General features: G+C 48.7%; 2 long non-coding RNA genes across 3 annotated transcripts in view; one reads left to right on the top strand and one right to left on the bottom strand.

The window, feature by feature from the left end:
- LOC106739323 (uncharacterized) overlaps positions 1-23,267 on the top strand; it is a 70,098-nt gene that overhangs the window by 22,620 nt on the left and 24,211 nt on the right. The gene's annotated exons all lie outside the window — the stretch shown is intronic.
- LOC109284431 (uncharacterized) overlaps positions 5,752-23,267 on the bottom strand; it is a 42,072-nt gene continuing 24,556 nt past the window's right edge. The window contains exons 3-4 of the long non-coding RNA XR_002091882.2: positions 11,668-13,750; positions 5,752-9,923 (exon numbers count right to left, since the gene is read on the bottom strand). This is a non-coding gene — a long non-coding RNA (uncharacterized LOC109284431). The remainder of the gene's footprint in view (positions 9,924-11,667; positions 13,751-23,267) is intronic.

Here is a 23,267-nt window from a genome sequence, read left to right as displayed (position 1 = left end):
CCTTACAGGGGAGGATGCTGCCAGGCAGGAGCGACTCTATTACAGTCCGCGTAGACTCATGTCGGCGTGAAATAAGCGCCCGTGGCAGAAGGCTCAGACCCGTGGCTTTTTCAAATTGGGCCGTCTGCACACTTGTCAAGCCTTTCTGCTCGTAAGGAGCCCTGAGAGTGAGACTCCCGGGGCTGTGCAATTTGCTGTAGAGCTATAAATGAGGAACAGTGTCATGGGCTGCCAGAGATTTCCAGGTTGGTTTCTCCATCTCGCATAGCTCAGCAAAGTGATTTTAAATGAACAGGCGTCCACAGGTCAGTTTTCTTTCCCAGCCAGCCTGGCCGGAGCCTATTAGAGCATCTCTACCCCCCGGACACACCAGGGCTGCGTCCAGGAGCAGCGGTCATGAATGATGGATTCCTTTTCCCTTTAAAACATCTTTCTCTCAAATTCTTAGCAGCTCTGGATCACACCTGGAGCATTTTAAGTGCAAACTCTTTTCTGCACCAAATGCTTCTCCTCGGCGCAGGCCAAGAAAATCCCTGGAGAGAAGCACCATGTGCCGAGATTGAACGCCAGGCTGCTGACGGCTCCCAAACGCATCAGGTTTTGCTAAGACAGCCGCATACAGCCGTCTCCTCGTTCCCCACCCGGCGGAAATGTATTAATCAAGGTGTACGAAGGACTTCCTTGCCCTGAAGCGCGCTTGTTAGGGGTCAGAGCCCCTGAATGCAAATAGCTGGCCCAGGGGAGGGGGGAAAGAAAATCGATCTGCTCTTAGAAATGCATCTTCCTGTGATCAATGCCTGCTCCCTTGGCACACGCTTTAACTGTTGTTTGATAACTGTTGTTATCAAATATAGATCAAAGTATATGAATCTTCGCTGTCATCATACAACAACGCTAGCTGCAGTCGCTCTCCCAAGTTAGCGTGCGTGCCCCGCACAGAAAGCGAACAGAATAGAGATCTCTCTCTCGCTCTCTTCCCCTGTCGCCATTGTTTCTTAACATCAGGGGAACTGCATAAATAGGGCCCCGATTTCATTTCATTACCATCCGTTACAGACTGCATTGACAGGTAGTCTATGTATCCCTCCGGGGCAGTGAAAAGAGAGGCGGAAAAGGCTGCGGCGGCGGTGTGTCAGACCTCTCAAAGTAGGAGCGGCTCCGTTGAAGTAAGAGAGGTTTGCACCTGCTTCTGCACCTGACTTGGGCTGCATTTTGCGGGTCTTAGGATGCGGTGCACATCTGGGCATTTTCATCTCTCTGCAAAGCTCGGCGCCAGATGCCGAATCAGGGCAGGCTGCAACATCTCCCCTCTAAACGGCGAGTCTCGGGTGTGAGTACGCAGTATCCCTATAAAGGTGCTGGATGGATGGATGGGAACTTGTGCAGAGTTTCGCTGGTCCTGTGTTTTTCACCTGAATTTGTTACCGGTGGCTGGGTGGGGAGGAGGCTCACCTGCCCCCCGAGCTACTGGGCACGGGTCACAGCTGGAGATGGGAATGCAAATCTCGCTCGTGAGCTCGGGACTGAACCCGTCGCTAAAACTGGGTCAGGAGGGATTCCCCATCCTTTATCCTCAGCTCGGGCTCATAAAGACTGTCATTTATGGGGACGGGTTCCTGCCTTGCGATGCAGAGGAAAGCATCACCTTCCTGGCACCTTTTGAGTCTGAAATAACCTGATTCCTTGCTGACGGGAGCACCCTTGTCTTCCCCCCACCTCTTGACCAGGCTACATGGGTGCATTTCTGGGTGCGCTGTGGCTCTGAGGGAGAGAAGTCATCCTTGTAAGATCCTTTTGCAGTTCGTTGAATGCAGAGACAAATTCTTGGCCTCCGAGGCCTCTTCTGGCCCGGCCCTCGGGGAGCTGCTTGCACACCTGAGAGTCTGTCTGTGGGGATCGGGCCAATTTGCCGATGCTGCCGCCACGTAGCCCTGCAGACGCAGGTCCTCCATGCATGTGGTTTTCTCTGGTCGCTGTCCTGAGAGCTGCACCCTTGGAGAAAAGCGCCCGTGTGCGTGTTGTGCAAGGGGCTGGGGTCATCCCTGCCTCTCCCTCTGCATGCTCTCGTGGCAAGTCTCCAAGGGGGTCCCTGGCCCTGCTGTAAGACTCCCCCTCCCCAGGCGAAAGTGTGGCCCTGAGTGACTTGCTCAATCCCTTGCAGGAACCCAGGGCTCCTTGGTCCCGATCCTGAATGCAGCCACCAAGAGCGTTTCCAAGCCTGTTGAGCGTGCAGCCCTGCTTGGTATCCTAGTTGTCTGGACAGGGATTTCAGCTCTCTCTCACCGTAATCTGCTCTGCTTGTAAAGTCGCCCATCTCTTATAGACCCTGAACAAGGACACGAGTATATAGTGCTTAGCTGTTTAAGTCCATTTCCACATATATCGAGCGTACGCTGTGCATCGCAAGCGTGCTCCTGCCGCCTCCGTAGCCATGCTGAAGTTGCTTTCAAGCAGTAAGCTAGGATATTGCCGTAGCCATGTCATCCTCGCTTCGCACACGTCTTTGGAGAGGCTTTGCTGCAAAAAAGTGAATAGAGTCATCTCTCCAGGCTGTTGCTGCAGGCTCCAGCTGCTCCAAATCCCATTCCCAGACAGGAACAGCACAAGAAAGAGAAAATAGAGACGTCACAGAAACTTCTGAGCTGCACCAAAGAGCCAAGGGGAGACATGTCTGGTGCTGTCGCTGTCTTGCTATGGTGAGATGCAGCTGGCAGCATCGCTCTCCCCTTTTCCTGGGATGTGTTTGCTGGAAAGAGCATCTCCTTCCCCATGAAATCCTTCCCGCTCTGCCTAAAACCTCTGCGCGCCAGGTGCTTGCACCGCGGCCCTTCCAGAGCCTGCAAATGGCACGGCATCCGGCGTTCCCCCAGCAAGGCGGGACAGCTTGAATAGATGAATATCTCACTTGCATCTTTCTGGTTCCCTTGTAACTTGGCTGACCGACGTGCTTCCCTGTCTTCTCAGCGTTCATCTATTTTATCGAACGTTTAAAATCAAAAACACGGGACCGTGCAGCACATTGAACCTGGACAGGTACTGGGACGCATTTGCTTGCCGGGAGGGTATAGATCGCAGCCTGGAGCCATCTCCCCCAGGAGGGTGAGTGCTCTTCAGCTCCTGTTTCGCTTCCAAATGGCCCTGCTTCAGCGGCTGTAGTGAGGATGGGAAGCCAGAGGCACTTCTGGGCTGGGTGAAATGAGACATTTGGCTGGAAACACTCTCAGAAAGAGGAATGAGAGGGACCGAGCATGAGGTTAGTATGATTGGCACCTGCCAAGGAGACTGATGAAAGCCCAGATGCGGTTCCTCCTCCTTCCTCGGTCAGAACCGCTGTCATCCTACTTGCTCGTTCGAGACACGTGTGCACGTGGACTCGGAGTGTGTTCTTGTGCTTTTCTGGTCTCAGGAGAAAAGCATCTTGGAGCAGACTAATGTTGTTAAAAAAGCCAGTCCAGGAAAGGAGAAGATTCAACAGAGCTGCCTTTGAGTGAGGAGGGACATCCCAGCCAAAAAGAGACGGCAGGTGATGAGAGCCTCTTCTGTTCTGGCTCTGCATCCGTGCTGGGAAGCAGAACTGATGGCATGCAAAGTGAGCGTAACTATATCAAAAAGTAAATCTAGGTCTTTGGAAACAGCCAGCCCCATTTCCTGACGGGGAGAGCGAGCAAATGTGTCCCTTCTGCTTTTCGGTGCCTGCTGAAGCAGATCAAACGCTGCTTTCTTGCAGGGTTCATTGTCAGCTTCTAGGACCCTCGCACACGCATGTAAACATTTTAAATAAGCATCGTACAAGCCACAAATTAGGAGTAGCTAACAGCAAATCATTATCGAGCATTCAGCACAGAACGTCAGGCCTGTAATCCTCGTGCCAAAATTCAAGAAAAGTTTAAGTTCATGAGCACTTTCCTGTGAATTAGAGCGAGATGCAAAACACCTGCTCGTATGGCCCCACTGCTCCCAGAAAATCAGACTAACCACTTCCAGCCACTCAAGTGTTGGGCCAGTTTGGCAAAGAGCACAAGCTGCTGTTTCATAAGCTGCATTCGCTGTTATAGCAGTAAGAGAGTGCCCGGAGCGCAGACGGTGAAGTTGGGAGACGATAAGCAATGCAACATCTGCATGATAACCTTGTGTTTTTTACCATGCCTTTGTAGTGAAGGCTGCCTTCATATTTTTATGTGCAGCAGGGATGTGATGCCCTTCTCTTGAGCACGCGATGCAGTGCACCTTCCCTGAATTGCAGCCATAATTTGTGAGCAAACATCAGGTGACTGCCCAAGGTCGCGGAGGGGAAAAGAGCCCAGCCCTTCTGTCTTCCAGACCAGCCTTTTGCTGCAAGAGCCGCAAGGAAAAGCTGGAGGGGGGGGGGGGGGACAAACTCTTCAGCGGACATGGAAATTACACCATCAATTATTCATACGCTGAAGCACTTCATTGTGTATCACTTCTGGTTGCACACACAACACCTGCCTGACATAACCCTGGACAGAGCCCCGCCATGTGTGCCTGTCGGCACGGCTGGAGCAGACGTGTTCAATTAGTCATAAGTTTCAAAGCCAGGGAATGAAACACGCAGGCATCAAACATGAGATAACCCTGGAGACGTGCACCTCGCCATTAGCACAACTGCCTGGCATCGCTGGCCAGGCTTGCACTTTCGCCGAGCACCTCCTTCCCTGCGCTGGGGCACGAGCAGCTTTCTCCAGCTGTGCAGAACATCTGCAGGGGGTGGGCAGCCGGTCTGGCTGCGGAGGGGGAGTGGGGCCGGGCAGGGCTACAGCCCAGGCGGTCCGGAGCACAGGCCGTCTGGAAGTTAGAGACAACTCAGATTATTGTTTTAGGGCTAACATGGGAAGGAGAAGGCTGCATTTCAGGCCCCGGGACTTGTGTCCATGATATTGTTGGGCAAATGCTCCCACCTGGGAATTTTGCCATTAACAGTTCTGCTGAAAGAAATTTAATTGACAAACACGGGACCCAGCCCGGTCCTGGTGACGAGAGTAGCCAAACCATCCGTGACTTCCCTGCATGCAGCATCAAGCTGGGAGTTGCGGTACCAGCCCATGCACGCTTTGAGGGTATAGAGACTTGCTCTGCTTGGAGGGTTTCCCAGCCTAGCTATGTTGGTGAGAGTCTGAAACCAGCCTCCCGATGCTGGCCAAAACCCCAGCGTAGCTGCCGTCAGACCTTCGCAATGTGGTTTAAGCCTGACCGGGAGAAAAGTCGCCGTGCTGCATCTTTGTTAGAAGAGCCTTTGCTCGTAGCGTGGCCCAAGAAATGTTGTCAGTAGAAGTGCAAAAGTCTGGGTAAGATGTGCTGAGTTACGCCGCTGCCAATAAATTAGTCCCACTGGCGTCACACCGTAGGGATCTATCTGATTTCGAGACATGAGCTAACACAGCATTAATCATCGCGCCTTTCTGTGTGTCACCGATGTAAATCTCAGGAACGATACTACAGCCATTAATCAAACGGCATTCGGAAGGGAACTCAAAGCTTGGGAAATCAAAAGGACACTTTTTGTTCAAAACCGTGATTAAAGGGTTTGAAGATGTGTAGGAGAAAATTCTCATGCCAGGCAGTGGAGATTCATGCTTCTAAGCCACTGTCTAAGACTCCCCTATTAACTCATGCAAATAATCTTCCCAATTACTCTCTAGGGCCTGCTTTTCGGAGAGGATTTCAGTCCTTTCCCATGACGGCATCTAAACAGCGTCTGATCATCAAGGAAAGGACAAAGCCCTAGTTCAAGAATTGTCTCTCTTCCTCCAGAAAATAAAACCTCCAACTGCTGATAGCTAACGAGCATGCCGTGATTACCTAGCAAATGAGTTTGTAGGGAATGAGTTTGCAACTCTGAAGATCTTCGCGCGTGCCCGGCTGAGACCGACAGGAGACGCTCGTTTAGTGCTGAGCCGGCTTGGAGAGGGAATAACCCTTCCTAGTCCAAATGTCAAAAGGGCTGGATCCGAAAAGGTATTCGAGAGAAATTTCTAGCGATTCAAAGGGTTTCGCTAACATGCCGCGCGCAGGAGGAGACGCAGCTGTTGTTCTCGAAAAGATTAGACGGGGCTATCTTAACGTGATCAGGGGATTTAAAAATGGGCATTGAAATGTATTTGTTCTGTCACTCATCAGGAAGATGCGATGAAGTCGGTTTAATTTGATTGTCTCACTACACTGCGAGCTCGTTTATCTCATTAAGATATTGACCGGTAGTATATTAGATTGGATGTTAATATTCATGAGCTTAATTAGATGTGCATAAAGAGAGACAGATGCGTGCCATTGTTCTGCGTCTCTTTTTTTGTTTGTTTTCTTGGTCGTGTTTTGGGAAGAAAGATGGGAGATACCCGCATACAGTCGGCACGCTGTCATACTCTTGATTAACATATAATTAGAGGACACCTGAAAGAATCCCAGCTAATAGCTGTACTTAAATATCTGAGTTAGGAGGTTTATAAGGGGTCCGATGTTAGCGGGAGACTTGGGGGTGTTGGTTGTGGCTGTGTTGGTGTCAGGTTGTGGCCGTGTTGGTCTAATTGTGATCTCTTTTAGTTGGTCGGATAAAAGAGATCACAATCCCCCAAAGTACCTTGTCTGGCAATGATATTGCTTCTACTACGACGAGTCCTGATTGCTTTTGTCTGCCAATGGGAGACTTGCAAAGTAAACTAGGCAGAAGGGAGCACCTTGGGGACTAACATGGTAGTCTCTAGACCAGCTCTTGCCAACACATGGGAGGGTTTCACGTCGGAGAGCAAGGGAAGAGGGGAGGCAGAGCTCCACACCTGGCGCGGTGTTGAGACAAGATCAAGGAGCGGGGCCGTGTTTATGGAGGGGATCGGAGGACGGAAAGGAGAGTCCGGTTGGGCGAGATGAGTTGTGTTTGCCCCTCTTGGGTTGCAATGCAGAGCTGACAGTGTTGCTTTTTCCCATGCTTCTGGGCTGGCTTTCAGAAAGCATTGAAGGAAATGACCACACGTGCTATCAGCCACCAACCCCGTGCCCGGTGGCACAAGAACGGGTTTTGCATCGAACGCTTTGGCCCAGTTTCATCCTGCTGTGTGTGCAAATTTTAGGGGGAATTTTGCAAACATCTAGATTCGGAGCGTCCTGTTTTCTGAGCGCGAGAAGCATGTCGGGGACCGAAGAAGAGCATCCCGTTCACTGCGAGAACTGCTTGCTTCCTAATGCATGTGCAGTGGATTGGATAAAAACAATGTCTCGTGTGTTGTCAGGTCCCATGAATGGGTTTTCATTGAAAAATAACCATAAACCCCCTCCTACTTTAAGATTATGGGGTGGCACAAACATGGCATTAGTGAATCAGTGCGTTCCACCACAAAATAATAGCTTTTGTTGCTGGTGTGTGCTGTCATTTAAGAGCACATTTCAGCTCCAAATCTGCCCGTGTAGAAAAGACTGGATACGCCAGTGTGTCGTGACACCACATCAGTAACAGACTGCCTACGTTCAATTTACTTTTGTATTCTAGCGAGCGTTAACCGATCAAATTAAAGTCAACGTGGCAGGTACCTTGAACGATGGCACCGCTCATTTGCATAAAAGCAACAGCAGATTTGGACGCCTGAATTTATTTGGGTTCATGGTCATTTTAAAGCAGCAGTGAAATCCTGCTCAGCTATAATTATTGCCTTGAAAGTTTTGATTTTTTTAAATGAAAAATGGATTGATTTTGTTCGAGACCATTTTCAGAGCCCATAAATCCCCATGAACTACTGCTCTGGGGAAGGAGTGAGTGTTATAGATTTCCTACCTTCAGCCTTCTCAGAGCTTATAAATATGTAGAAGTGAATTACAGTAAGGAAATAACGATGCATTTATTAATGCGGGCAAAGCTTCTTTTTTGTTGTTGTTATTCCTAATAACCATTTGAAATAAGCTGCTTCTTTGGTTGATTAATATATGCAAGCCCGAAACAAGATGCGTCTGTGTTAATGACCCCTTGCTGCATTTTGCCATCGAGCTCCACTGGCCCGCAGCTGGTGGCCTCGTTATGCAAAGTGAGTCCAATCACTGCCCAATCAGAAGGGAATAATCTGCATAAAAATGTTATAACTCCAGCAGGTGCAAGGTGATGTGGCATGACACGGTAGCTTTGCTCCCCACTTGGCTTTCCAATGCTGATGGGGACAAAAATCCCAATTTAAACAGCCCTAGTTCTCCCTCTCCAAGGTGCCTGCGGCCTCCGTAAGATATCCTGGCTCACCGCTCCTTTCCCGCTTGAACAGGAATCTCTCGGTCCTGCCCAACAATTTCTGCCTGGGGTTTGCAGAGGGGGATGCTGTTTTAACCCCATTATGTAAATGCAAATGGTCACTTAAGTAGGAAAGTGGGCAATAAACCTGTGGAGCAGAGCAAAGGTGGAAGAAGTCATTACCGTCCAAGCAAGGAAGAGAGGAGCGAGATAAAGCTCATTATGTAAAAGAAGAAGATCATTCGGAAGGGGAGAGTGCCGTTAGTCCATGTGGAGTGCGGCGCTGTTAGCAGCGTGGGCAGGTAATTGTAATGAGCTATAAAACCAGTGCCTGTGTTAAAAGTCCATGGTTTTTAGCGTCCAGTCAAATAATGAAGTTGTGTTCCCGGGCCCATCTTCTGCAGGTATCGTGTAGGTTTTCCTTGAGGGCAAGGCCGGTGGTGTGAGAAATGGAGAGGCTGCTCTCCTTTCCCGCTACCATCCAAAGGCTTTATCGTTTTTACCAGTGGCGTTTGGCTTCACCCACGTCGTTTCCACGAGGCCGTTTGGTGCATCGGATGCGGCGTATCACATTTTGCGATAGGCACACGTAGGATGCTTTTTCACAAGAGGTGTTGAAAAAGATTTTGCATTTGCTTCTCAGTGCCCGTGGCTGCGTGCTGATCGCTGGGGAGTTGATTTCTGAGGACGAGTTCAGCCCGGGGCACGGGTGTTGTGCAAAAGCCAGGAGCAATGAGGGGTCGGATCGGGAATATCTCAAAGTGTTGTCCCCTTCCAGAATAGGTTGCCATTATCCAAGGGTCTTTCTGGCAGGGATGGCAGGTGGCATCAAGAGGGGTGCGTTGTCGTCCCGCGGTGCAGTAGGGTTGCGTGGGGTGGTGGGTGGCCCGTTCAAGGACGTGGTCTCTCTCTCTGGTGGAAAGTCCTCGCTGGGCAGAGCCCGGTTGGGTGTCACGAGCAGATGCGGTCCAGCGGCATTAAACCACGACGCGCACGTCTGAGTTCACGATGTTTACAACAAACGTTTGTCCTCTGGAAATTCATTGCGTTTGCCGCTGCTTCTTGGTGGGCTCATAAAAATTCCTTTTAACTCTGCAAGGCCCTTCAGTGTGCAGAAATCCTCCGATATACCATCTGTTCAGGGTTTGTGGGCATCTGCAAGCTCCTTCTCTGTGACGGGGATGTCTGAGCACAGCGCAGCCTTAGAATATTTAACGAGGTTGAAATTTTCAAAGCCCGATACTAGCGAGAATTCAAATAACGGTACTAGCATCGAGTAAGCGCACGTTATAAATAAAATAAGGCATCGTATCTGCAGTTGTTTACCTTCTGTCAGTCTTGTCGCTGCTCAATTAGGTGTCCTAATTCTTAAAGCATAACCATTTCCTTCCATTACTTAACACTTCGGTTTGTGTTTGGGATGTCGTCTAAATTAAAGTTTTAGATCATCTTGAAAGGCTTTTACCTTAAATCACTACTTACCTCCCCAAAAGCCTGGCTTCATAATTTCCTGCTGTGCAATTGCAAAGTCTGGATTACTGAAGACGCTGTCACTGGAGGAGTTTTCTGCATCGAAACAGCGATGTGGCCGTTTGCAAAGTACTTTGCTGCAGGAGCTTCTGCGAAACCCTGCTCCGGTGCAGACCTCCAGCTTTCATCGATTTTCACAGCCGTAACTCGTGCGCAGGGATCCTGGTTGTTGCTGGTTAAACAAAAAGATAACAAAAACCCCACAATTTTTGGATTAAAAAAAGTAACCCAACATCCACATTTTTCCATGATTAAAATGAAGCGCCACTAATATATCGATATCTATATCTAGACTAATATATAGATATCTAGACTAATATATGGATATCGATATATTAGTGGCGTTTCATTTTAATCATGGAACAATGTGGATTTTGGGTTACTTTTTTAAATCCCAAAATTGGGGTTTTTTGGTGATTTTTTTTTTTTCCAGGATTAAAATGAAACGCCACTAATATATAGATATCTATATCTAGACTAAGATATAGATATCTATATATTAGTGGCACTTCATTTTAATCATGGAAAAAAGTGGGTTTTGGGTTACTTTTTTAAATCCAAAAATTGGGGGGGGGGGGTGATTTTTCCATGATTAAAATGAAACACCACTAATATCCAGATAGATCTAGATAGATATCTATAGCTAGACTAATATATAGATATCTATACTAATATATAGATATCTATATATTAGTGGCACTTCATTTTAATCATGGAAAAAAAGTGGATTTTGGGTTACTTTTTTAAATCCAAAAATTGGGGGGTTTTGGTGATTTTTCCATGATTAAAATGAAACGCTACTAATATCTAGATAGATATCTATAGCTACACTAATATATAGCTATCTAGATACTAGTGGCATTTCATTTTAATCACAGAAAAATGTGGATTTTGGGTTAGGGGAAGGAAAGGGAAAAGAAAAGAAAGCAAGGCAGCAGTGTTACAGTGCTGCTAATCTGACAATTTGCTGCTGAATTTTAATTTTTTACCTTCAGAAAATGTCTCTCTCAGTTGATCACAGTATTTGCAATGAGCATTTAGGGAAGTTGCTCATGAGCAGCGATCCTGGTTTTCTCCGATTTAAAAAAAAATAAAAAAAAAATTATATACCAATGGCATTTCTTTTTAATCGCGAAAAAATGTGGATTTTGGCTTACTTCTTTCAATCCGAAAAATGGGGATCTTTTTTTTTTTTTTATCAGAGAAAACCAGGATTCCTGCTCATGAGGAACTTCCCTAAATGCTGGTTGCAAACACTGCGATTGACCAATAGATACGTTTCTGAAGGCCGAAATTAAAATTCAGCAGCAGATTGCCAGATTAGCAGCGCTGTGACGCTGCTGCCTCATTTTCTTTTCTTTTCTCGTCCCTTCCCCGTCTCCACCCTTCCCCGTTGCGATGCTCCAAGGAGGACTCTCTGGCAGGGCCGGGATGTAGATGATCCGACTTGCCGCAGCATTGCGAGGCCACAGTTAGCCCTTCATGTCCTCGAGCAGGGGGCCAGAGACTGTAATCTGCTGCTGTTGATAACGGACCGAATTTTGGGCACCAGAAACCGGGTAGCAGCAACTCCACCTTTCAGAGAGAGGTGATGAGCAGAGCCGCTGGTCTGTTCAGTGCCCTCTCCCGAGAAGGTCAACAGGTTTTGAAGGGAAAATGTCTGATGGATGCTATTAAATGCACAAGCTTTCTGCCTAGTACTTATTGACATGTTCTAAAATTAAATGACTTTCTATCAAGCTTGAAGGCCATTCCAGCCACCCTTTGCTACATGTTTTACTGCCAAAGACAGGATCCTTTAAGACTGAAGTCCAAAAATGTAACCAAGAAATCAGCATCTTTCAGAAGCTTAAATAGCCCGTGCTAACGAACCTTACAAACTCATGCACAAAGCATCACGGCTCTGCCGTCCTTACCATGCGGGGTCGTACCTCGTGGCCTGCGTCTTCCCACTGACACTACACGTTTGACAGCCCAAGGGGGAGAAGACGGGAACCTCCCCGATTCTCCCTGCACCTAGTTCAAATCACTACAAGATGAGGCAGGCGCGTAATGAGTCGTCTCCCTTGGCGCACGTTTAGTCCGCAGGCTCGGACGTCTCTTTCTTCTTAACATCCCTTGTGCCATCTGGAGGTTGTGCTGACCCCAAAATGTCCGATTCCCGCCGGAGTGACCGCAGTGGGGCTGGGCCCTGAGGTCCAATTATCATGCCTGGTGCAATGTCATAGCTCGTTAGCTTGTGGAAATATCAATCCATCGTGCGGGGCAGCAGGCGTGCTTTTTTTGGCATTTGGCATGGGGATTAAGAGATGATCAGAGCAGCCCCTTTAGGGCATGTCTCGGCAATGCCCCCGCGTGGAGAAGGCAGCCGCTGCCGGGCATGGAGGGTCTCAATAATCGTTCCCAGCCCAGCCCTATGTGGCAACCAGCAAAGCCCAGGGGCCTGGGAAATAGCCAGAGTACAACACAGACGTACGTAGACCTAAATCATCCCCAACCGATGCTTGTCCAGCCTCTTCTTGAACATCTCCAGCGATGGAGATTTCACAGCTGCATCAACGAAGGGTCTCAGGGGGGGCCGTGCTCTTCCCCTTTAGCTCAGGTGGTCTAATTTACTACGAGAAACCAAAACCTACCGCAATAAGAAGATGTCAGTGTGTATTTTCACATGCAACTAAGTCGATGATCTTTTGAGGTCCCTTGCGACCCGAACAACTATGAAACGTAGCAAAATGGCGATTTTGGTGCCGTTTCATCACGTGCATCTAAACGGTACACATCGTGTCCAAGCGCCCGCAGGGGCTGGGCAAGACTCCTGGGATTTGACCCCTGTGTCTCTAGAGGCATCTCAAAGTGGTCGTCAGCAGTCACTCAGCCCCATTATCATACAGCAAGGAGAGGAACAAACAAGGCATCAAAAAGACTATAAATATTTCTGGGGGTTTGTCCTCCAGTGGGTAGTAAGTGACTGAACACTGAAAGCTCCTAATAAACCGGGGGAAAACATATAAAACATATATAATGTATGGGTTTGGGAATGCAGGTAAGGTGTGAAATCAGTCAAGCTCACTCCAGAAGATTAGGGCAACTAGTGAGAGTCCCATTTAATTCAATTAATCTTTCCCAATAGTTCTTAAATCATGTCATCAATCTATTCGATTCCACAGGCTTCATCCTTTACATGCAGCCGCCTGGCGCAATAAGCCAGGGAGACTCACAGCTGCATTCAAGGGAAATAAATTTAATTATGAACACATCATAGGGCTGAACATTTCCTGAATTCGGAATTCAGTGTCTTGTCAGCTTTCCAGCCGAGAAGACTATCACGCTCTTCTAGGAAGGCAGGCTCGGCCCTGCATTTATATGTCCTGGCAAGCGTGTTGGCCAAAGGAAAGCACAAACTACAGCTTTTTACCATACTCGAAAATCCCATTTGCTTAGGTCTCACTGCAGCAGCATGCATGGTGGCATGACAGAAAGTCATTCCTGGCTCTTATTTTTAACTCGCCTAGTGCTGCAGGGGGGAAAATATAAATAACTATCTAGGTCTAGAGACTCTGAACATCACCGATAGATCAGTTAGGGCAACTTCTCTGCGGAAGAGGGAAAACGGCTTTATTTAGTGGACTGTGCAGCGTCCCCGAAACGCCCCGCTGAAAACCCGGAGAGTCTCCTTGTTTATCCGCATCCTTGTGCAATGGCATCACGTTGGCAAGGAAGAGACGTGAGCGTCTTGTCTCTGCTAGCTTAGCGGCCGGGCATTGCTTGCATCCCTAGCTTGTCCTGGGCATCGTGAAAGATTGGTAGCTCGTCGCACGCTGCTTGGGCTTGCCGGTGCCTTTGACGGTGTGCACTCTGGGTCCTGAAGCTCTTAATGGACTCAATTCTTCTCTCAACGTGAGGGGCGCGATGCCTGCTGAAACCAGGGACGTGGCATCTGTGCCCGGGAGCGTGCCCGTGCCCTGGCGTGCAGGTCTTTTATACGCTCCTACTGAAAACCTGTAGGTATGAGTTAAAACAAAGGATTACAAGTCAGTTCAAGACTTTTGGCAAGAAGGAACATATGTTTCCAGTTCAGTTGACTGGAAATAATTAAAAAAAAAAAAGACAGACCATATAAACACAGATGATGATAAATTTGATTTAAGCTCATTTAAATGATGCCCTGAGGTTTCCTGTGCTGTACAACTCCTGGGCTCTGTTCGCATTTGTTTGGCCCTGAAGATCTATGGAGAAAACGTTTCTCTCTTTACCAGGCTGATTGAGCGTTGGATCCGAAGGAGACTGTTGGTAAATATAGACCGCGCGTCTGTGCTCTCATTGCTGCAGTGCATTTAGTTTTCTTAACGCGGATGAGAGGTGAGATGAGTGGACCTGAAACAACCCCGTGTCCCATGATGCGATGTGCCAAGATGGACCGCTGGAGAAGCACTTGGGTATAAAAAGGCACAGGGCAGCCATGTGAAACCCTCAGCAAGTGAAGCAGCCAATATTTAGGCTTCAGAGAAACACTCAGCTCACTCCTGAATACCCAAATAACCCAGATGGCCAAACACACCCTGGATTTAGACTATATCAGATGTCGCAGGAGCAGAAGCGGCAAGAGAAGCAGAAGGTTTATTGAATCAACCTGGTACATTTTACTTACGAGGGTGTTAAAAGGCTGTTTAGTAGTAGCGTGAATCCCACGTGGGTGTCCTGGTTTGCAGTGTAACACCTCTTCTTTGCTGTTAAAGTCAGGCTGCTGTGATTGAACAGCAAACACCACGGTGCAGAACTGATAGAGCTGCTCGGTACTACATGGCAAGCGTGATGCGAATGTGTTGGACTAAGCCCATTGACAAAGACCATTATGGAGATGGAGATGCTACTCCTGGCACGGGGGAACTTCCTGAAAGGATCATAGATGGTGAGGGTTGAAGGGAGCTCAGGAGGTCACATCCAGTCCAACCCTTACTCCAAGCAGGACCAGCCCCAACTACATCCCAGTCAAGGCTTTGTCAAGTTGGGTCTTAAACACATCCAAGGATGGAGACTGCACCACCTCTCTGGGTAACCTGCTCCAGTGCTTTACAACCCTCCTCATGAGAGTTTTTCCTAATATCCAACCTCAGCTTCCCTTGCTGCAGCTTGAGTCCATTGCTCCTTGTCCTGTCATCTGCCCCCACTGAGACCAGCCCAGCTCCATCCTCTTTGCAGCCCCCCTGCAGGGAGGTGAAGGCTGCTATCAAATCCCCCTCGGTCTTCTCTTCTCCAGACTAAATCAGCCCAGTTCCCTCAGCCTCTCCTCACCAGTCCTGTCCCCCAGCCCACAACCATTTTTGTTGCCCTCCACTGGATTATCTGCAATGTGTCCATGTCCCTTCTGTAGTGGGGGGCCACAGCTGGACACAGGATCCAGATGTGGCCTCTGCAGTGCTGAATAGAGGGGAAGAACCACTGCCCTCCATCTGCTGGCACTGCTCCTACTAAATGGATGATAAAGTACATCTGTACAAGAGATGACATTTTCTCAGGGGCCAGACAAGGGCTGTGGAAATAACTCCCCCTCTCCCCGGCCCGAAGGACCACGCTGAACCCGACCTCCCTGAACTCCGAGTGCAGGGCAGATTTCTTTGCCCTCACCTTCTCCGCAGTAACATGTAGCTGAATACATGTCCTACAAAGCAGGTCTGACTCAAACTATTCCAGGGCACTTCCTAGGTGGGAGGACAAACCCATGACAGATGCCAGTCAAGCTGTTTAAATGCATTGCTAGCAGATGCTCGGCTAGTCTAGCAAGGACCGTGGTAGAGAGCAACCTGCCATGGAGTGGACTGGAATCGTGCTATTACTCACAGGAAGCATGTGTAGGCTTGAGATGATTGTGGTTATGACATGGCTTGTGCTGCTCAGTCCCTTTTGCTGAATTGTGCATGTAAATGTAGTATTTAAGTGCTCATATTGCCAAAGCAAGAAGCAGGAGTGGGGAAGAGGGGGTTGAAACTGGATAATGTGAAGAAGCTGCAGCATTTTTGGTGCCTCGTATCCGCCTGGCAGGTAGCATAGCGTTTTTATTTAGAGTTTACAGTAAAAGCATGTCTGTATTTATGGGCTATAGCTTATACATGCAAAAGTGGAGCAGGGGGGACTCTGCACTGCTAACGGCTCTGTGTAGCCCAGAATAAATCTTTATGGTCACTATGATGACAGCTGACTTCACGTCCTGGGGGCTGCTTCGTGCCAGCTTCTGCCCTTACCTAGGGGGGCACGCAGGCTGGGATGGCAGGGCTCACCAGCAGCCTTAGCTTTGGCTTCTCCTCCCTGCAGGATCTTTTTCCCAGACAGGCAGTTTTGAACAAAAGCTGGGATTTAAGAGACCTACAAGGGACCCACTCCCAATCTTCCTACAGGACTGGGCGTGCAGGGCGACAGATGCAGGTGGAGGCTGGTCCTGGGCACGGGGATGGTGCCGCCATCGGGGTCCTTTGGAGGAGAGAAGGAAGCAGAGCCTCAGCCCTGCTTCCCTCCAGACAGGGGTAAATCAGCCCCTGCAGTGAAGGGCATCTAACAACCTTCAACAACCCCTTCGGGGAGGCAGAGTGCAGATGCAGTATTTCCTTTGACTTTTTGAATCCGCAATATCTGGAGTTAAGCAGATCGAAGGCAAGATAGATGTGCACCTTATGGACTAACTAAGAAGCAGATCAAAGGCAGGGTAGATATCCACCTTATGGGTTTGAATTCATTTGATGGACTGTGTTAAGGGAGGATGAAGTGACCTCAGGTTCACGAAAGCTTGTGCTCTCTCTATGTCTTATTTAGTTAGTCTACATGGTGCATGTCAACCCTGCCTTCTGCCAAACTTCAGACGAACATGGCTAACTCCGTCTCTCTGTTTAGTAGATCCCCACCCCTCTGGGTGTGTCTACACGTGCATTTACTGTGCAGTAAATTACTGCGCAGTAAGCAGATTTAGGCTGGCATCTACAAGTGCAGGCATTAAAGCACAGTAACTGTGTCTGGACTAACTTGGGAGTAAAGTTAGTCTCAGGTTGGTCCACACACACAGTGTTACTGTGCAGTAATGCATCTACATGTGTGTTACTGTGTAGTAACTACTCGGGTGTAAATTTGCTACCTGCATGATGCAGGTAGAAAATCTACGCCAAAGTTGGCATACGTTGCCATAGTTACTACGCCATACAGGCATGAACATGTAGATGTGCTCCTGTACTGCTCAGTAATTTTCGGTTACTGCGCAGGAACTGTACACATGTAGACACACCCTCTGTGCACAACAGCACCTCATCTAAACCGGGTTAGCTCATAGCTCACCCTAGAGCAGAAAAAGACAGAGATGGAGGAGTAACAACGGCAAAACAGGCCATTTTCCATCCTACACCCGTATTTTGCACAGCTCCCCCATCATGCAGCCTGCCAAACATTTTCCAGTAATAGTAGATTTTCAGTGAAGTTGTCAGTGCCTTTACTAAGTTCCCTTTAAATGCACTCGTAAACACAGACAAAGAGCCTAAAGTACAGAGAGGTAATTATCGCTTCACATCCCAGCCTCCTTAGCTGTGCTTACTACAAGAAACAACAAGACCTCAATGATTAAGCCAGGGGGAACTTCACATAGAGATGAGTGAACAGTAATTGTTTATTGGCTTTGCTCAATACATATCATTATTCATGTATACAGTTATTTTGCTTAATATCGTATTAATCATTTCCTCATGCTTTTCTGAGTTGATTGCGGGGGTGTCGACAGCCAGGTGTAGAGGAGCAGCTGCTGCACATGATGTGTCGAACCTGCTTGGTTAGGTTGTCAAGTACCTTGGAAATGAAGGATGCAGACATGACGACCCAGAGCAGACACTATTATTTTTAGCTAAACCTTCATCCAAGCAGTATTTGCTGTATCGCAGGTAGCACAGCAACACATAACAGATGCATTCAGCTCTTTCCAGGTTTTCAGCAAACACAATTGCTTTGGCTTTCCCCCTGCCACGAGTTTCATAAGACGACTTAGTTTGGGTTTTGAAGGTAAAACATCCAGTAATTGTGGATGAATTTGGGGAGGGAAAGCATCTCTTTGTCAGACTTACAAATCCATGATTTTGAAAAAATGCCAGCTTCCAATTTATGCCGATGTAACAAGGTGGTCCACGAGAAGGAAAAATGTTCTGGTAGTGCTGCAGTGGTGCTATAGCAGTGTCTGCTTCTTCCCCACACCCGAGGAAGAGTATCTTGTGCCCAAAAGTGCGTCTAAAATCTCTCCTAACAATGTAGTTGGTCCAATAAAAGATATTGCCCCCCAAATCCTTGCTTCTGACATGAAACATTTCGAAGTTTTTCAAACTGTTTCTATTTTAGAGGGTTCAAAGCAGATCCATTTTGCATAATATTCAGTAAACCACATATTCCAACAATGCTTTCAATAGCATCTTGATAAATATCTCAGTAATAAATATTGATAAAGTTGAGACAGGAACAGTACATTTTGCAAAATGGGACATGGCAGTCAATAACAATTTTGTATAACTGCCTGCCCAAAATATTTTGCCCAACTCTATTTTGAAAATATTGGAAGTACTAGAAATACAGAAATTATTAAAAAATAGACCAAAATGCAGTTCCTAGAGAAGTCGGCGTCAGTTTTGCTTGCAGTCGGACTCTTTAGACTGCTTTGTTCTCAAAAACCAGGTGAGGATGGACTGGCTGTGACTGCCAAAGAAAAGAGTCTACACGTCCACTTTAATGTGCATTAGCCTATTTTAATGCACATTAAAGCATCACTGAAAAAACATGCAATTTAGTTAATGTGCATTAAAATAGGCTAATGCACATGAAGCAACACTAAAAACTGTGGGCGCTGGCTTGATACTTGGTTTCTGAACCCCCCCCTGCAGTCCCTGGCCCCAAGCTTGGCTCTACCCACTGGGCCGGACGCCCCAGCGGACTGAGGATTGCCTTTGAAATAATGAGCATACTTAGCTGCAGAAATGCTCATTATTGTGGTAATGAAGAGGATCTGTAGATGAAAATGAAGCTAAAGAGACACTCGATCCTTAACGAGAGGGAGAATATTTTCTCGGTGTCCTTCTCATCCCTGCACACAAAAGGTATGTAATTTGGATCTTAACATCTGGGCAAAACCTAAGCTATTAGGAAAAGCTAAAGAGACCGAGCCAGTAATGGGGCAAGTGAGAAATCTGGCAATCCAGCATAACCAATATCACAAATGTTGGTATAACAAATACGGTACAAGTCGGCGGCTCCCTGCACCAACCGCGATGTCGTAGACAGCTCTGCTGACGATGCACGAAAAGGGAGAAGACCAGAAGACATCGCCGTGCACCAAAAGTGCCTGTCCTCCTCTCACGGTGCGTCCCCTTTCTCCACACCGGTCTGGCAGCAGGGACGGGGCGTGCCGCTGAACTTCCCTAGAAAAGTACCGGTGGCGTTTGCTGATGAGCATCAATCAGCAAACAAGCATGGCATCATCCACAGCTTAATTATAGCCAGGGCTGCTTCACGCTTAGTCACGGAGACAGACACACAATCAGGGACTGAGTCATTTTGGGGGAAGATCACACAGGCTGTTGGGATGAGGGAGGAAGAGGAGTGATGAACGTGTCGAAAAGGCTTCCCTCTCCCAAAACACGACGTTCGTAAACGCTTATTTTTAGCCCAAGCGAGTTGCAATCTGTTCGCGTTCTGCAGTCTCTTCCCCCGTTGAATTAACCAGAAAGACGAGCTCGCCGCAAAGCATCGTTGCAGGGGAAGTAGCAATGGCAGCAAAGCTGAAATGTGCTGCCCACAGCCGGGTTTTCAATGCTTTGAGTTCATAACCTCTCAGCCTCCAAGCCCTGGGCCCTCTTGCACCCCTTGCCCCGGACACCGCCCTTAGTCGCGTAGCAGGGGAATAGCCTGGGTCTCGTCTCTGCAGCAGGGGTGATGCATCCTCCACCCGCTACGCTGATGGGCCCCTCTCTTGGCCAACGAGCGTTAGCAAACTGGTGCCGTACAGCTTCCATGCAGGGTAGCAACTAAACAGCATGCTTTTTTCAGTGACGTTTTAATGTGCATTAAAATAGGCTAATGTGCATTAAGCATTGCTACAAGCTGCGGGAGCCTATACACAGGCAGCGAGGCCAGCAGCTTCATGGGTCTGGGGGATTTGCCAGCTGGTGGAAGCTGCAAAGGCTTAGGAAGGTGGAACCGGAGCCATTCTTTCCTCTCGGCGTCTCCATCAGCGGTGCTGTGAGTTACCAGGCACATGCTCGTTGGTGAACCCTTTTCACGGTAAGTCACAGGAATATCCACGCCCGTCGTGCTTCCCTTTTGTTGGCAGCGATAGGCCGAAATGTAAGCGCGGGCGGCATCGAATCCCTCCGGCAGGGCAAACAGCTACAGAGACGTGACTGGGTGACCCTCCGCCGTGTCTCCAGCAATACCGGACCCGTGCTCCCGTTTTCTTTCCAACTGTTTCACGTTCCCACATTTCAAAGCACTTTTCCTCTCCCCCACCCCGGCCCTGGAGGATGCTCACCTGGGACAGCCCCAATTTGGGTGCCTTTCAAAGCTCTCCTCCCACCCTGGTCTCGTCTGCGACTACACCTGATCCTTTCTTTTGGCAAGCGAGTGCCTGATTTGGCTTCCGTCCAGGTGAGGAAGCTAATGAGCGAGGAGGGGTGCTGTGTTTACGGCACTTGCTGCTCCTTGATGGCTCTGGAGAAGGATCTTTATTAACGGGATCATCAGTTGTAATGAATTCATTTCCATTCCCAGCACTAAAACAATTTCAGCATCTAATAAGTTGCATTATTTTCACTTCCATTCGGAGCTAATTGATTCCTCTTGTCTGGTTGCTCCGTCTCGGAGCACGAAGCTCCCCTCCGTGTGCGGTCCTGCGCTTGCGGGACCTGGACTTGGGCAGGACTCTCTTTCCTCTGCTCATTCATGAAGGGCAGGCTCAGGACTCGACGTTCCCCTTGAACCGTGCCTTCCTCTTGGAAGCAAAGTTCCCCAAGGCGGCCCGTACCGAGTCTGGCGTCCTTCCACGTGACGTGAACAAGACTCCGAACGCGGCAGCCAGGGTGAAAGTTGTAGACTAATCCCCAGCAGGCTGTAGGCCCGTGCTAACCACCCTGATGTAAATGCATGCAGAGAATTACAGTTCATCTAGTATTTTTATGATTTAGGGAGTGAGGCTGAAGAAACTTGAGAGGTCACAACCAGCAGCTACGGGGAAGCACGGCTCTGTGTAAAAGCTTCACACCTACAAGGCATCACCATGAAAAAGGAGCAGACCGTTCTTGTTAGATGCCTTTAACACAGGCAGCTATCAAAGAACATAATACCGTTTGCTTTACACTTAGTTGTTGTTTTTTTTAAATATCTAGAGAAGGTGCTTTTGTGCCTGTTCGCTGCATGAGAGCTCTCAGCCTCTGCAAGCCCTCTGTTTGCTTCAGGACTCTGGGAAAGACTGGACACTGGAGTCGGGAGGAAGGAGAAGGGATTTCTATTGGTCCGACACATTGGAGGACTGGGCCAAAAAGTATCTCCTGAGGTTCAACAAAGAGAAGTGTAAAGTCCTGCGCTGAGGAGGGAGCGATCCCCTGCACCAGTGCAGGCTGGGGCAACAGGCTGGGCAGCAGCTCTGCAGGAAAGGACCTGGGGGGACAGGGGACAAGAAGATGGACAGGGGCCAGCAGTGTGCCCTTGTGCCAAGAAGGGTAACGGCATCCTGGGCTGCATCGGTAGGAGCGTTGCCGGCAGATGGAGGGCAGCAATTCTTCCCTCTATTCAGCACTCGGGAGGTCACATCTGGAGTCCTGTGTCCAGTTTTGTGCCCCCTGCTACAGAAAGGATGTGGACACACTGGAGAGAGTCCCGTGGAGGGCAATGACAATGGTTGTGGGGCTGGGGGATAGGACTGGTGAGGAGAGGCCGAGGGAAATGGGCTGATTGAGTCTGCAGAAGAGAAGACTGAGGGGGATTGAATAGCAGCCTTCACCTCCCTGCAGGGGCTTGCAAAGAGGATGGAGCTGGGCTGTTCTCAGTGGGGGCAGATGGCAGGACAAGGAGCAATGGGCTCAAGCTGCAGCAAGGCAAGTTGAGGTTGGAGATTAGGAAAAACTCTCTCCCTAGGAGGGTGGTGAAGCACTGGAGCAAGTTACCCAGAGAGGTGGTGCAGTCTCCATCCTTGAAAGTTTTTAAGATCCAGATAGACAAAGCCTTGGCTGGGATGATGCAGTTGGGCTGGTCCTGCTTGGAGCAGGGGTTGGGCTAGGTGTGAGTAGACATGAGCTCCCTTCCACCCTCGCTGCCTGTGACTAACCGTTGATTCTCCAACCTGCTGGCAGAAAGGGGCCATAAGGGCACCAGTGGTTTAAACATCTGTTAAGCCATGGTTCGGAGTCATGTAGCTCCGAGATTAAAGAGAGAGGGCCAAACTTCCTTAGAAACCTATGGGAGAATATGTTATATCCCACGTTTCTATAGCAACGTGCACATTAATGACATACGCATGAAGAGCTGAAAAACAATCATAGCAATCTCATATTCGAGATCAAAAGTCAGATGAAGCAGAGGAATCAAGCGTATAACTTGTCTGTTGTTCACTCATCCGCTTCGACGTGAATATTGCCGTGTTCGGAGGCCACGATGAAGCGTGCGATGCTCCGCCAGCCGGGAGCCTTTCTCCTGACGGGCCTGCCTAGCACTGCACAACCCAGCAGCAACCACAAACCTTACAGCAAGTCCCGGATGAAGCACCGCACTTCGGTTTCCAGCAAAGGAAACTGATTAAAAGAATTCCAGATGCTCTGATGTCCGGCTGTGTGCAATAATGATCATAAATAATATAATCAAGGTAAGATAATATCATTATTGGTACGGTACAAATCCCTTCTCTTTAACCGTTGGATGGGCACAAAGCTCCGGCTACCCGTCGCTGTTGGCTTGGCGCTAAGCCAAAGGTAACAAGTCTGGTTCTTGGCTTGAAGGCATGAGCATTTCTGATGCAAAAAGGCTGTTCTTCATTTCTCTTCTGTAGCTGTCCCGTTTTCACCTGTGCACTGTGGGAAGGGGTGATGAGGAGCCTACTCCCTGCATGTGCCAGACCGTCTCTCGGTCCTTGCTGCAATGCCCGTGCGACCGGGCTTAGCGCGATCACAAGCGATCAACTTGAGGCATGCGTAGGGAGAGAGCGATGCTCCACAAGTACATGCCTTTGCCTTGGCCTCTTCTACAACCTCTTTCCCTGCTGACAAGCCTTGCTTGCAAGTAAAGTTTACCCACGTTGGTCACTAAGAGTTTGTTCATGGTTCTTTTAGCAACCCCTTGTGCAAGCTTTGTGCCGTCAGCCTGGTGTCCTCGAGATCTCTCCGCTCCCTTTACCTGGCGTCACCCAACTGATGAGCACCATCCGCAACGACGCGATGTTGTCTTCCTGGCATTGTGATGTGAACCTGGCGCTCATCCTCGTCGCCTGGACTATTTTCCAAGAGTCTCTTTCATGGGAACA

Source organism: Alligator mississippiensis, chromosome 8 (genome assembly GCF_030867095.1).
Source record: "Alligator mississippiensis isolate rAllMis1 chromosome 8, rAllMis1, whole genome shotgun sequence".
Taxonomy (NCBI): Eukaryota; Metazoa; Chordata; order Crocodylia; family Alligatoridae; genus Alligator; species Alligator mississippiensis.
Note: the sequence above shows the minus strand (reverse complement) of the source record. Positions and strands in the feature narration are given on the sequence as shown.